At 36.8% G+C, this 15,437-nt stretch overlaps 1 non-coding gene across 1 annotated transcript; it reads right to left on the bottom strand.

Annotated features, from left to right (window-relative positions):
- Positions 1-4,285: 4,285 nt before the first annotated feature.
- Positions 4,286-4,394, bottom strand: LOC118760170 (U6 spliceosomal RNA). Its single transcript, XR_004996625.2, has one exon. It is a non-coding gene; the product is annotated as a U6 spliceosomal RNA (small nuclear RNA).
- Between the last annotated feature and the right edge of the window lie 11,043 nt (positions 4,395-15,437).

Genomic DNA, 15,437 nt, shown 5'->3' with positions numbered 1-15,437 from the left:
ACGGCCCAAAGCCTTGGGACCCTGCACCCGCGTGGGAGATCTGGAAGAGCTCCTGGCTCCTGGCTTCAGACTGGCTCATCTCCAGCCATTGCAGCTGCTTGGGGAGTGAATTATCGGATGGAAGATCTTCCTCTCTGTCTCTCCTCCTCTCTCTATATCTGACTTTCCAATAAAAATAAATAAATCTTTAAAAAATTAGGAATTCATGAGGAGTTAAGTAAAAATCCTTATAGTGTCTTAATATTTTCTGAAATGTGAGGCTTATCAATTTTTTTTGCATCAGAACTTAAATGGTTAAAAAGATTCACAAGCTCACCTTCATCACTTCACAGACACATCAGCAGAAAGCACATTTCCCTTCACTCTGAAATTGAAGAAAATGACACTGTAGTGAGCCTCTGGGACTCCTCACTGAACATGAATATTCAACACCAGGAACAGAGGCCTCAGTACATCACAATAAATGTAACCTTAAGAAGGGCTTATCATGTTGAAGTTATTTCCATCTTTTCTCCCCAGATTTCGCTGTGTAAGATGACTCAGCATCTCTGCAGGGCCAGCACAAATGTTACACACCTGAGTGAGAAGGCAAATGGTTCCCATTCCTCTAGGGAAGCAGAGGCTCCAGGGTAAGAAGCTGGACCAATCACTTGTAACAGCTGTGCACTCACCAAGCAGGCAGTATCAAAGGCACTGAGGGCACCAGAGACCACCTTCACATACTATGAATGCATTACAGATTCTCAAATAGGACTGTTTCATTTCAAATGTCACAAACTCAACTGCAACTGACGTAAGCACTGACAGGAGCATCATGTTTCTTCATTGGGAAGGCAAGGGGTGAAGGGACATGCCGCAGACAGGGATGCTAGAGGTTCGAACAGCGGCATCATGCCCCTCATGCCTTCACTAACATCAGCTTTCTCAGATTAACTCTATACAAAGGTGAAATTGTATGTTCCTGATTCCAATATCGCTCAATGAAAGTTCAATGAAGTCTACGACTCACTTATGGTAGGAAACATGGGTCAAGAATAGAATAACTTACAGAAATTCAGAGTACAGAGGAGAAAGGACCCAAAATTAACAGATGCAGAACTAAAGACAAAATCAGTAAGATGGTCTACAACCACAAATATCCCTTAGCACAGCCAGTATGGATGGGAAACAAGGAAGAACGGCAATGGAAAAAAGTACAAAAGCTTTAGAAAAAAAGTTACACCTTTGAAACTGTTTCGATCACCAATAATGCTTCATCTGCCTGAGTCACATCTTTTGGCCTAGTTTACCCTTCACAACACAAGTCCTAACCTGCAGGGTTATGTCAAGAAGTCAATATATTCTTTGTAAAGTACTTAGCCTGAGGTCTACCACATACTAAATGTTCAGTAAAACATTGTTATTATTTGCGTAAGGCAAAGTTATTATTATTTGGGTAAGATTAGTTCTAAATCCCAACCAAAAAGAGACTGAAAATTAATAAAGTCTGTCCTCTCCGGCAGTGATTTCAAAAAAATCCATATTTCTTTGAGAATATTTTTAAAGGGGCAAGTACTTCCCACAGTGATTAAGATGTGAATTGAGACCTCTCCATCTCATATCGCGGGGTTCAAATCCCAGCTCTATTCTCTCCTCCACCACCCGGAGTAGCGCACCTTGAAAATGAGCAGAAGATGGCTCAAGAAGTTGGGTCCCTGCCCCTCCCACAAAAAAACCTGAACCGAGTTCCCGAATCTCGAGCCTTGCAGAATGAAACAGCAGAGAATTCTCTCGCTCTTTTCTGCCTCTCTCTCACTCTCGTGGTTCTCTCCAAGACCCTCTGCTTCTCTTTTTATCTTTCTCATTCCCTCTCAAATAAAAACTTGAAAAAAATATTTTTCAAGTAAGAATTAACATACAGTTACAAAAGATGACCTATATCTAACGTTAAGTAGCCATGTGTATTTTTGCATGGTTGTTGACGTAGTACAACGCCTCCCTTAGAAACACAGCACACGTTAGGTTTATGTATTTGCAATAATTTTTTTGCAAATTTTTTAATCTCAATATTCACACTGATGTGTAATGCAGATCGAATAATTAGCACAAGTCAAGCTGTATTAATGCATTCCTAAAAAGAGAAAAAAGCTGAGGCAGCAGCAAAGGAGTATTAAGTAGGCTATTTAGAGTTGAAATCCCATTTTTAGCTTTCACAATTACCTCTTTGTGACCTTGTCTGCCTTTCCATCAACTTCTCCATGTTCCCTTCCTCTAAGAAAAGAAAGCTGTTGGGACCTAATCACCTCAAAAATTTATTTGTATTCGAGAACCTGGCATGGAAAAGAAAAAGGTGCTTATTTCAACTCAAAATTCACTCACCTCTCAGGACAATCTTCTTAAGTGATACAAATGATTGATATACACAAATCCTGCTTACTGCATACATATATACATTTGATTTCAATGTATATGATTAAATATGCAAAAGGATATGGCTGCAGTAAAACTTCAATTCACAGATTCAGAGTTGTAGAGTCCGGTGACTCTAGAATTGAAGCACCCCATCCCTTCATTTAACAGTTGAGCCAAGACAGAGTCCACATTTTCTAAGACATAAGACAGAGCCCACATTTTCTAAGACAGAGTCCACATTTTCTAAGACAGAGTCCACATTTTCTAAGCTCAAACTTCCATCTTCTCTTTCACTTTGAGCAAGAGATTTGTAAAGGCTTAAATACATTTTTAAAGTGATATTATCTTGCTGCAAGAGGAAAACATGAGTAGAAAAGAAGAAACATATAAGAGAAACCACTGAACACAGATGCTATAGTTTAAACAGAAAATTGTTGAGAACACATCCCTAAAAGTAGAGATAAAGAGAAGAACCAAAAGAAAAAGAGAGTCTGAAGCAGCTGCCACTTTATCAACTCCATATCTCAAAAAGAGAGCGCATGAGGACAGAGCAATGGTTCATATGCCATAATGCAATGGTTCCGAGTGATGCTTTCCCTCTGAAGGTGCACTGCAGAAGGAGGAACAAATACTAAACCAACAGAACCTGGCATGATTAACAAGTGTAAATTTTTATTAGACAATATGTATCAAATACATAGAAAATAATTCAACTGGGTTTAATGAAAGAAATTTGAAAAAAATTCTTAACACTCTCTGTGAACTTATTTTTATGGCTCTTAGAAGAATTGTAAAAAGGGTAGTTGGAATATGTAAAACTTTCTTAATGATGGAATAAAGAACTCGGTCTTCTCCTCAAAAAACATCAAATACCAAGATTTCAGGATTCTAGAAATGTACCAAAGGAAATTGTCTTTGAAAATGGATCAAAGCACAGCAAATTGAGATGTGCTTAGAAAAAATATGAAACCTTGATTAATAAGGATGAAATTTCGGAGGAGAGGCAGATAGCATGAAGATGTTCCAGACACTCTCAACACCCTCAGCCTCCAAGCTTTTCTAGGGTAGTGCTAAAGTGTGAAGTCAACAGTTCATTGTCTAAGAGAGGAGGGTGTAATGATTTGGAACAAAGATCAGAAAAACGCCATATTAGAAACAGTAGCCATCTTGATACTAACAGAATAGAGAAGACTGAAGTTACAGCTAGCTTTGTGCGAGGAGAGTGATCCTTATTTGGTCTACCAAAAAAATGCAGACGATCTGTAAATTCAATGATAGGGTGATGCATGAAATATTTGGGACCTGATAAGCAGTTACATATCTCTGGTCACCCAATTGTGACATAACAGGCTGAAACTAAAGAGCAAATCATGCATCCATAGCTGGATCAAGTTCATGTGCATACGCAAAGGTGGAACAAGGTGGGTGAGCGGAAAGCAAACACCAAGAGAGATTATAAACTCCTAGAGCTCTGAATGCATTCCCCAAATCCCTCACACAAACACACACACACACACACACACACACACACGTACTGGCAAAGAACAGAAGTCTTACTAGCTTGAAATGCTGGAACCCAGACTCAGATCAATAATTGGAAAACACAAGGACAGATTGATTCAAGAGTGGCCCCAAAGGACAACAAAAATCAAAACTAATTAAACTTTGTCCTACCTAGTAAGGTATATGTGAGACCAAGCTGGCCGTTTCCTGTCTGGTTCTAAGTTTTCCTTATTTGTCTCTGTCTATCTGATCTAATTTTTGGGGGAGATGGGGGCTGCAGCACGACCCTCATGGTCATTGCAAGAGAGGGTGGGGATCCAAAGTTGTAACTAAGTAAAGACCAGAGAAAGCTCCCCTCCTGAGTCCCGAAGTAAGTTTACTGATCTTTTGTTTCTGTTTTTTTTTTTCCACGCATTTGCATGTCATCCTTGTGCAGGGGCAATGCTAATCTTCTCTGTATCGTTCCAATTTTTTAGTATATGTGCTACCGAAGCAAGTACTTCCTCAATATTTTAAAGAATACTTAAAAAAAAAAAAGACCTATAGCTAACATCAAACTTTCCTTTTTCTTTATGTTTGGCAACAAGACAAGATTGTCACTATGAACTCTGCTCTCAGTGCTTATAGTCATCATTATACTAGAAATCTCTAGTCAGTGCAACAAAGTAACAAGAACAAGAAAGACTAGAAATAAAAACTAAATAGAATGAAGAAAACTCTACCTGTCCAAACAATGAATTCGTATAGGAAACCAAAAAGAATTCACAAAATAGATTAACATTTGAAAAACTCGTTATATTTATTTTTTCCATCTTTGATATATCATTGGCATACCAAAGCCATCTATCATTAACACATACAATTTGGTGAGCTTGGATGTGGGTTTATGTCTGTGGCACCAGTACCACAATCCAGGCAATAAACCTATCTACCAAGAAATGTCCATGCTCCCACGCACAAGCTTCTGTACACATCAGAAACAGTAGATGTTTGATGTCAACAGAATCGGGAATATTGAAGTCATAATCAACCTACCCAGGGAGAGTGAGCCTAGCTGGATCTAGTAACGAACTGGCAAACTAGCTGGAAAGTGAGTAGTTTCTGAAATCATTTTTTTCCAAATAAAGCACTGTAGAAATCATTTTCCTGTATCCACAACAATTCCTCACATCAATAAAACATAACAACATTTGTCTTCTTTCAGAATACTGGCTGAAGTTAAAGAAAACTCATATCTTTGCTACTTTCCAAATTAAACAATATATACTGTTTTAACATATTGATACAAGAGTAACAACTATCAAAATTTAAAATATTATTATATTAGGCATTGAAGAGTTTGCAATGTTTGGAAATTAAAATTCAATCAGCAGTGCAGTAGACAACAGTATGTCAGCAAACGCAATTTCCCTGAAAAACAAACATAAGAAGCCAAGGGAAGCATGCTCCTTATTATTAACCCCAGTTGTTCCTGGAAGGTGGGTTGTTATGGAAACTGAAGAACAAGGAAAGTAAGGGACTGAAAAACAAGGACAGGAGCTCACTTACAAACTCTTTACAAAAGTTTTCTTCTTTGTTACCAGTTTTCAGGTTACCAGCTTGAGCTCATGTTGTTGACACAGAATTCAAAATAAATATCCCAAGGTTATAGCAATCAGTCCAACCTCTAATGCTGTCTTTGCCTATCCAGAGTTCTTAATGAACCTGAATTATGGATGAAGAGGGAGTGCCATGATACCACTGATAGCTTAGCCTTACTGAACACTTCTCAGAGGAGTACAAAAATCTTTAAAAGCGAATTTGATTCTTATTGTTAACAAAGAAATGACTGAATTATTCTGGAAATTTATTTTCAAAACTAAACTGGTAAAGTAGTGAGAATTGCTAAAAGAAAAAATCTTTAGTCACATTAAATTTTTAATTTAATTAATGTATTGATTTTTATTATTCCATGATACAGTTACATAGGCTCTGGGATTTCCCTTCCTTCCTCCTCAAATTAGCATGCTCCACACACACTAATTTCCCCCATGTCATTACATAATGTAGTCCTTCACAATCAGTCGTAAGTCCCATCAGTCTGCTATTTAAGTGTGTCCTGACATTGCGGGCTTAGACAATAGCAGAGAGTCCAGTATCCTATTTTTAAGTTACATTCAACAGTTTCATTGAGAGTTCATTTTTAATTTGGAAGTAGAGATACACACTACATTGTATCTTTACATCAGTATGTGATATCTCTACTACCAAGTTACTATACATCCCCTTAAATGAAAAGTCATACAACAAAATCAACAACAGAGAGAAAACTAGAAAACTTACAACAGCATGTAACATGCTACTGAATGACCAATGTGTCACTGAAAAAAATGAAAAAGAATATTAAAGACCTTCCCGAACCAAATGATGCTATGAGTCAGGCTTCACTGCAAAATTCTATCAAATGTTTCAAGAAGAACTTACCTCAATTCTCCACAGCTATTCCAAAGAATAGAAACAGAAGCAAACCTTCCGCACTCTTTCTATGAAGCCAATATCACCTTAATACCAAAACCAGATAGAGACACAAAAGAAAATGAGAGCTACAGACTGATACCCTTGATGAACACAGACACTAAGATTCTCAAAAGAAATGATCATAATGAAACAATCAACAGAATGGGAGGAAATCCTTGCACACTACACAACCGACAGGGCACTAATATCTAGGATTTACAAAGAGCTTCAGAAACTCAATGACAGCAAAATAAATAATCTTATAAATAAATGGACAGAGGAAATAAACAGATTTTTTTCAAAAGAACAAATTCAAATGGCTAATGGACATGAGGAAAAATGCTCAGGTGCCCAAGCTTTCAAGTTGGCCTACATTCAGAATTCAGTACTAACAACACCTGCTGCCCTGGATGTGGGAAAAAGGGACCCTCCTTCACTGTTGGTGGGAGTATAGGCTGGTACAACCACTATGGAAATCAATATGGAGAGTCCTAAGAGAACTGAAAATTGACCTGCCATATGATCAGTCACATTCAACTTAAAACAAGGATAGATGGAGCCATCAGCACAAACTAAACATAATGGCCTCTTAAAACCACTCTACATAAAAAAACACAAGAAGTTCCTTTAACCCGCTGCTCTCTATCTTGAGGGTGTGGAGGATCCAGAGACCAAAAGCACATCATATCTACTTGAAGCAGTAAATGTGCATGAATACATGTCTCATAAAGGTCTTGTAGCTTTCAACATGACTGCTTCCTCTCATCACAAATAGAGATGCAAAACTGTTCAGGAATTGCTCATTCTGCTCATGGGAATTCAGAAGTTATTTATTATTATTATTATTTTTTTTTTTTTGGCACTACAGCAGATTACAAACCGGTATTTTTACCAGGTAGTTTGGGATGCAGATGTTACGGTTTCTGTGTGGGTTTTTTTTTTTTTTTTTTTCCCAGTGGTTCCCAAGCCATGACACTAGTCTTCAGATGAGAACACAGAAAGGTTTCTGCCTTTATTATATCTTTACTATTATCCAGGGGAACGAACACCCTCGTGCAAAGTGATCTGAGATCAACAGACTTGAATAGAAGTCTAAAGGAAGACAATCTATCAGTTCTTCTCAAACAGGATTCCAAAAAAGCATTAAGCTCTAATGACCTAAAACATTCATCAGTATAATGAATTATCTAACATACTATGCACATACAATCTAGTATATTATCTTTGGAAGAATTGAGAGAAGGGCAGATCAGCCATTTCACATATGCCTTAACCTGCTTTCAGAATACCACTACATGATAAAGGGTTGAGGAGTTACGATTCAGCTATATTTTCCTACTTAGGCCTATAAATGCTCCATAGTCCATCTCTGCTTCAGCTATTCAGAAATGTTTATGGTGTATGAATTAGTGATAGACAGATTAGGACAGGAGATGATAAAGAAATCAGGGAATCATCACAGTATTGGAGTCAAATACCTACTAAGTATGAGACTAGAAAACTAATTTAATTCCCCGGAACTTCAATTTATTCATGTGTAAAATAAGTAATAACATCTTCAAAACACTGATGGAGTAAATGCAATTAAGTTTTAAGTGCTTAAAAATTTAATAGGAGATCAATAAACTATCAGAAGTGGACAAAGTGAATGGGAGTAACTCTTAGTCTCAGTAAGCTACAGAGTTAAACTTAGTATCTATCTTTGTGATTTGGCCCAAGTACAGCCCCACAGCCAGACATAATAATCAAGACTTCTTCCATCAATATAAACTTATCAGGTAGCAAAAATTAGTACTAAATTTTTAAACTAAATAATAATAAATATGAGGATCAAGAAATGAACAAACTTGACTTCAATTCAACATGCATTCATTTAGTACTAGCAATGTGTTGATCACTGTTCCTGGACACTGAGAGTATTAAAACAGGAATAGCCCTGGCCTCAAAGAGTTCTCAGTTTAACATAAGTAACTGATATATAGGCAGATCGCTTAAAATTTTAGATAAGCTCAGTGATAAAAGCATGTTCAAGAAGTCACAATAACAGTAAGGAAGAATCCAAGAAAAAAGTCGGAATAACATCTGGCTCCTAGCCTCCAAATCAATCTCTAGGTACAAGATTTTCATCCACCTGACATATATGAGTACAATTGAAAAGTAAAACAAAAGAGTCAGCTTTCCAACAAATTACAACATACTATTTCAGTTATAATACTAAAAAGGCAACTATTGGGGCCCAGTGCACTAGCTTAGTAGCTAAATCTTTGCCTAGCATCCATCAGGATTCCATGTAGGCACCAATTCTTATCCCAGCTGCTCTATTTCCCATCCAGTTCCCTGTTTGTGGCCTGAGAAAGCAGTCAAGGCTGGCCCTTGGGATCCTGTACACACTTGGGAGAAGAACCTGGCTTCAGTTTAGCCCACCTTCAGCCTTTTTATCCACTTGGAAAGTGAACCAGTGGACAGAATATCTTTCTGTCTCTCCTCCCTGTATTTTTGTCAATAAAAAAAGAAAAAAACTCTTTTAAAAAAGTAGGTATTGTGTCATGTTCCACTCACTGTGAAAAAAACAAAGACAAAAGATTCAAGGCTACACTATTTATTTCTTGCTGAGTTGCAACCAACAGCAGCCACAGGCAATTATCCAGAGGTTAATAGTTTATAGCATGTGTAGATGAACATAATTTCTGGTCATCCTGACTATTTTCCTGTTGGGCCAAAAAAAAAAGTCCCTTTACATACATTAGGGAATAGAAATTCAAAGAGATAAAAATAAACTTCCTTCCAGATGCCCTTCTTCAAAAGAAAATGGGGCATCTTTCTGTATCCTAAAAAAGAGTCTAGATTTCCAAATAAAACAAAGTGTTCCTGTTTTCTCCAATTAGCAGCAGGAACTTTTTAGGCTATGCTGATGTGATCATAGCATTTGTTATGGTGACATGATTAAAATACACTGTAGGAAAAGGAAAAATATCTGACTAAACTTGCCTTAGAACTCCTACAAGTGCTCAAAATGGCACCTTACACTTTTCAAACAAGGGTTCCTTTCAGGTAGCAGGTCTCTCCACCCAAAGCACTTCTACTCATTTAATTTTTCCATTTCCACAAATGCTTCAACCATGAGAGCATCAATATTTTCAAGGTAAAATGACTTGATTTTAAATTTTATGTAAACAGCAGATTGTGTGTTTGACTGTACACTTCCTTCTCTCCCTTGCTCCCCCAATATCTCTCCTTCCCTTCTCTTCATGAGTTTTTGCAGACATAATTTTAATCCACTCTAAATTCACAAGCTTAATTTGTCACTAAACATAACATTCAACAAGAAAAAAGGAAGAAGTTATTTAAATCAAATACTAGAAAAATCTTAAGAGTATACTTGCTTCTGATACATTTTTATCTGGAACTTGAATAATTCCATTTGAACCTAGTCTCTCCTTTTACTGATTCTGCTTTCTTCAATATGTGCTTCGATACTGGGTAGCAGATGGAGGATATAGAAGAGATGAATCCATTCTAGACCACAGGCTCTCATTTCTAATCTAATAAGTAAAGTGCACAGATCTTTCCCCTTAACAACTCAAATAAATTTTGTGGTAACTCATTTACTCTTATGAAGTGACATATTTATCCCTGAACTTTGGCAAGGGAAAACAGATGCTTTGAAATGTCAGGTCCAAATTTTAAGTGAATCCATGGAGCTACAAAGGAGTCAATATCAGGCAAAATCCAAAGAACAAAAAGGAAAAAGGAGTGGATCCCTAGAGGAAAGCTGGTATACAATTATCAGAAAAAGTTTGAATTTGGGATAGCAGAAACAGCCATTACTCATGACAACACCATGTAAATCTTATATTAACACTCTAGGATCAACTTCATATGGACTGAAGACTGATAATTGGTTTTATAGCATAAAAGTGCCCAAATAATTGTGCTACAGATCACATCCCTGGGAAACAAACTAGGACACAGACATTAGCACACACAAAGTTCAATAGAAAGTATTTTCAAAAGCAACATCTAAAGGGAAGTGAAAGAATCAGTATTGTGCAGAAGAAAAAATTTACCCTGAAAAAGCAGATCTCAGCCAAATGCACAGGCTTCTGCAGAACCAGCTGTCTTCAAACTTTTCCTAAATTGAATCAGAGGGATCAGTCCTTTACTGTCCCACACTGTCTAAGAAGTAGATGTGGTGTGCTTCTGAAGAACAAACATAACCTTGACTGAGGCAATGGCCTTTTTCTGGAGCAATTTCTAGAAAGCTAAGGGCATGAATAAATTGATACTGAAACAGTTGATATTGGTGATACATCCACGTTGATATTGGTGATACATCCACGTTGCACGCTTCTAGATCCATTAGCTGTAACTACGTTAACCTCATTTGAAAATATTTTCTCCAGGATTCTATTTGACTTCTTTTCCTTGAGGAATCTTGCAAGTGTAAATTTAGTGTGATAGACTATAGTCTCTCTACCATTACAACAGCTACTCACTGTGCTTTTCCCAGATTGGGGTCACTGTGTTTATCCATTTTGTCCAAAATCGGGCAGAAAACACCAAAAGTGGATCACCTCAATGTGTATGACAGCAGCGTTACTTCCTCTTGATGAGGACACATAATGTCTGCCAGGGTGATACTTCATTCTGATTTCTTGACAGAAAGATCCTGAAATGATCTCTATCCACTGCTTGGTATTTAATGTGAACCTTGCTATGACCTCCAAGAAAGAATTCTTTCTTTGGGAATCATAAGCTCTAGATTCACAGAGCCCAGCGCTGGAGAGAGAGAAATACAAATTCTAAAACAGGATCATTCAAAGTGATAGGAACCTGGAAAACTTCCAGAACTGTGTATTCATTAGGCACTTTGTAGAGATATACACCCATGTCGTGATTGCGGAGTAAGGGTGTATACTCTGTTAAGTGCCTTCAATGCTGTTTAAAATGCTGTTTTAATATGCTATATATCCTTAAAATACTATTTATTTGCCACTCCATCACTCTGGAAGGGCAATATATTCTGAGAATTATAGTTCACAACACTAGATGTCATGGTTATATGCTGATAAATTGTTTCTATTCTGAAAGAAAGTGAGTCCCCTTACTTGAAGCAACATACGGAATCCAATATTCATGGATGAAATACATTAAGCCCTTGAATAGTGGATTTCCCTGTATGTAGGAAAATCTAATCTGTACCCCAAAAATATTTCAATCCCAGTCAATATGAGTCTTCTCAAGGAGTCCAAAATAATCAACTTATAATGATTATCAAATGGCTAACTAGTCTTCTAAAGAGGATGGTGCCATATCAAGTGCTCAACATTTGTCCCTCTTGGATGTCACTTTAGCTTAGAGGCATTAGATGAATAAAATCCATCTTGGCCACCATGGCTTATTTGAGTACTGGAATGACTGATGACAAGCTGTGTGACTTCACCTGTCCAAATCACCGCTTTCTACTCAGTTAATTAGTACTACTTCTGTTCAGAGTCAGGTGGATACTAATATATATTCCAAATGACTTTTACTTTAATCAAAGATGAAGTCAGCCACTGAATTTATACTCTCATATAGAAAAAAAACACACAAAATACAAGACTACAGTTTTCAACACAACTGGCAAAGGTAACAGAAATAATGATGACTGCTTTGAGGAGACATTATTAAGAGTTCACTTACAATATGAAAATAAACCGTCAACAAAAAATTGCATTCCCAGCAAATTATACTTCAAAAATAAAGATTCTATAAAGACTTTTCCATAAGTCAGCATCAGATCTATATCACAAGAAACAGTAAAGGAAGACCTGTGGCAGTACAAAAAATTATCAAGATATTGGTGGAAAAAATGGAACAATTCAAAGTAGTTATGACCCACAGAAATGATAGATACATGAGTGATTTTTGTTATTTTAATCTTTTTTCAAAACCTTAAAATAACTTATAATGGATTTTAATGTACATATACATAAGTAAAATATAAGACAAAAACAGCATAAACCTTAAGAGGAAAAAATGAAAGAATATGGTAACAAGATCCTTATAATAAGTATCTTAACTATAACTAAAAAATAATAACAGCACTTCAATGTAGATTGTGGTAAGTTAAGCATTTGTAGTTATAAGACACAATTATATTTAGTTTACAAGAACTACAAATACACAGACACAAAACAAACCATTAAAATATGGTTTTACTAAGAAGTAAAAAGTTATATTTAATATACTAGTTTCAACAGCACCTTCAAAGTAAAGAGTGTTTTGCTGCCTTTTAACGAAATGGTGTGTGCTACTTCCACAGGAGCAGAACATTCAAGGGGAAATGGAGTTTTAAGTTTCCCAAGCATTCTGATGCAAATATTCCAGTCTCAAGGTCCTCACCTTTCACAGGATTACTGATATTATTAAGATTCAAATTCTCTATAGCCTGGTCCACAGGGATGCTAATTCTGGTCCTTATAGTGTTGTTTTTTGTTTATTTGTTTGGTTTTTTTCCCCTTTGGCTTTGAGAAACGATAGTTTCCCTACATCTTATTACTGCAGTCCTTTAATTTCCATATGTAAATGACTATTCATTCTCAGCACTTCATTGTATTTTTCCAACATATTCATAGCACTAGAGAAAAGATATCCAGTTCTTCAAACCTTATTACTACTTCTAAATATTTTAAATACCTAAGATAATAAATGTTCTAGTGTAATTCCCTTTTTTTAAACTAATGTTATGGATTGAATGTGTTCCCAAGGCTTCGTGCATTGAAATTTAATCCTCATTGTGAGGTCTCAAGAGTGTGGAAATTTAATATGAAAACGCCCCATTTTCTTAAGTCAGGTTCATTGAGAAACAGGCTCTGAGGTTAGAATTTGCATTCGCAGAAGGCTTTCAATATAAAACACTAGAGTAATGAAGGGAATTATGCATGAATGGGTAAAAGCAGAAATCAAGACTGTGATGTAGTTGTGGCACAAGCCTCAGAGGATCCTATGAAGATCTCTTGAAGTTGAGAACCCCTTAAGTTGCCAATGAAACCAAAAGTAATTTAAAAGCTCACATAATATTCAAAAAGTCTCCACGAATACAATGCCAACAAAATTGCCTTTGCTTACGGCAATTCCTAAATGGGTTCCAGGTTGTGAGCTGTCAACAGAGTACAGAAGACGTTAAACATGTAAAACATAGATCTTAACTCAATCTCCAAAACAAAAGCTAAGAGAGGGCATGGTCCCATGGCTCAGTGGCTAAATCCTCACCTGGCAAGCAACAGGAATTGGTATGGGCACCAGTTTGTATCCCAGATGTTCCACCTCCCTTCCAGCTCCCTGCCTGAGGCATGGGAAAGCAGCAAAGGACAGAAAGTCTTGGGACCCTACAGCCACATGGGTGGCCCAAAAGAAGCTCCAAACTGGCTTCAGGTCAGGGCAGCTTAGCTTGATCATTTTGGACACTTGGGGAGTGAACCAGCAAATGGAAGATCTTTGTCTCTCCTTTTCTTCATAAATCTGATCTGCCTTTCCAATAAAAATAAATAAATCTTTTTTTTTTTTAAAGGCTAAGAGAATAAACGCTATGATGGTAAAAGTAGAAAATGTTGGGGAATGAGAGGAGAGCAGGCCAGGCATCAGAGCAGCACACCACAGAACTACCATAAATGGCAATTTTAACTGATAAAGGAAAAACTGCATTCATTTTAAGGTGCTGGGACATTAACTTGGTAAAGGGGAAATTTTAACAACTCAGTGAAAATTTGAGGCACCTTTTCTAAAAGATTCTGAAAATAGTCTCCTTATAATAACTGCACACCTATTGTAGGCACATAATTCTTTACTTTTTCAAGCTTTCAGAGATGGAAGGAGAAAGAAAACTAAAGGAACAATTAATCAAGCTAATACTAATTTTCAACATTAAAGTATTTCTCAATTTCCAACACCTATCAATCATCAAAATAAGCTAAACTTTTCCATTTTTTTTTCCACATTGGGCCCATATTGAATTATTTATCCATCAAATTCAATAGCAAACAATTAAAGTAGGGTGTTTGGTTGTTGTCTGTTTGGTTTTAGTGTACAAAATCTGGGGTAAGATTTTTGTTTTCTGTTTGTTTTTGTTTGTTTTTACTAATTTTCATAATGCCAAGTAAGTATTACTGAATCACAAAAATCTCCCATCATAACTACAGGGTTTCCACCTACACAGCTCCAGCAACAGGTTCTTAGACTCTCAGGGAGCACATTCCCCACTTACACTAAATCAACAGACCTTTACCTTGACGTATCAAAATAAACTTAAATTCTAATCCAATTTTCCACAAACTTATTAAGCATGCCTTAGGAGAAAGATCTATCCAAAGCAAAGAAACATCTGAGCACAGCAATTTTATGTCTCTAAAACGAGCTTTAACCCAAAATATTGTCCAACAAAATCCACCAAGAAACCACTCTATACATTCCTTTACAAAATTTCCAAAAACCTATCAATACATAACTGTTTACAGATTCCAACTACACCTCCAATGTAAGATTCGATAAAGCACACACCATAAAACCCCTATCATAGGAACACATTTTAAAAGACCCTAAAAGTAAATAAATAAGTAAATAAAAAGTTAAGCTGCCTCTGCATTCTAAAGAATCTGTAAAATTCTGATGCCTCAGATCGACATAACTAACTCACTCAGAGCTCCAAGTACATTTATTCTCCTGGCCAATATTTCAAGGCTCCTTTCAGTACATTAAATGAATGCCTCAATTAGTCTCTGTTGTTTAAAAGAATAAAAATTGGCAAAAGATATCTTTTTTAAATTGTGTTATGGACCAGTGCAGTGGCATGTGAGCTAAGCCTACACCTGCCGATCTGGTATCCCACATGTGCACTAGTTTGAGTACTGGCGGCTCCACTTCCCATCCAGCCCCCTGATTCTGGCCTGAAAAATCAGTGAAGGATGGCCCAAAGCCTTGGGACCCACATGGGAGAAGCTCCAGGCTCCAGGCTCAGCTCTGGCTGTTGTGGCCATTAGCGGAGTGAACCAGCAAATAGAAGACCT

This window comes from Ochotona princeps, chromosome 19 (assembly GCF_030435755.1).
Source record: "Ochotona princeps isolate mOchPri1 chromosome 19, mOchPri1.hap1, whole genome shotgun sequence".
Classification (NCBI taxonomy): Eukaryota; Metazoa; Chordata; class Mammalia; order Lagomorpha; family Ochotonidae; genus Ochotona; species Ochotona princeps.
This window is presented reverse-complemented; position numbering and strand designations above follow the sequence as displayed.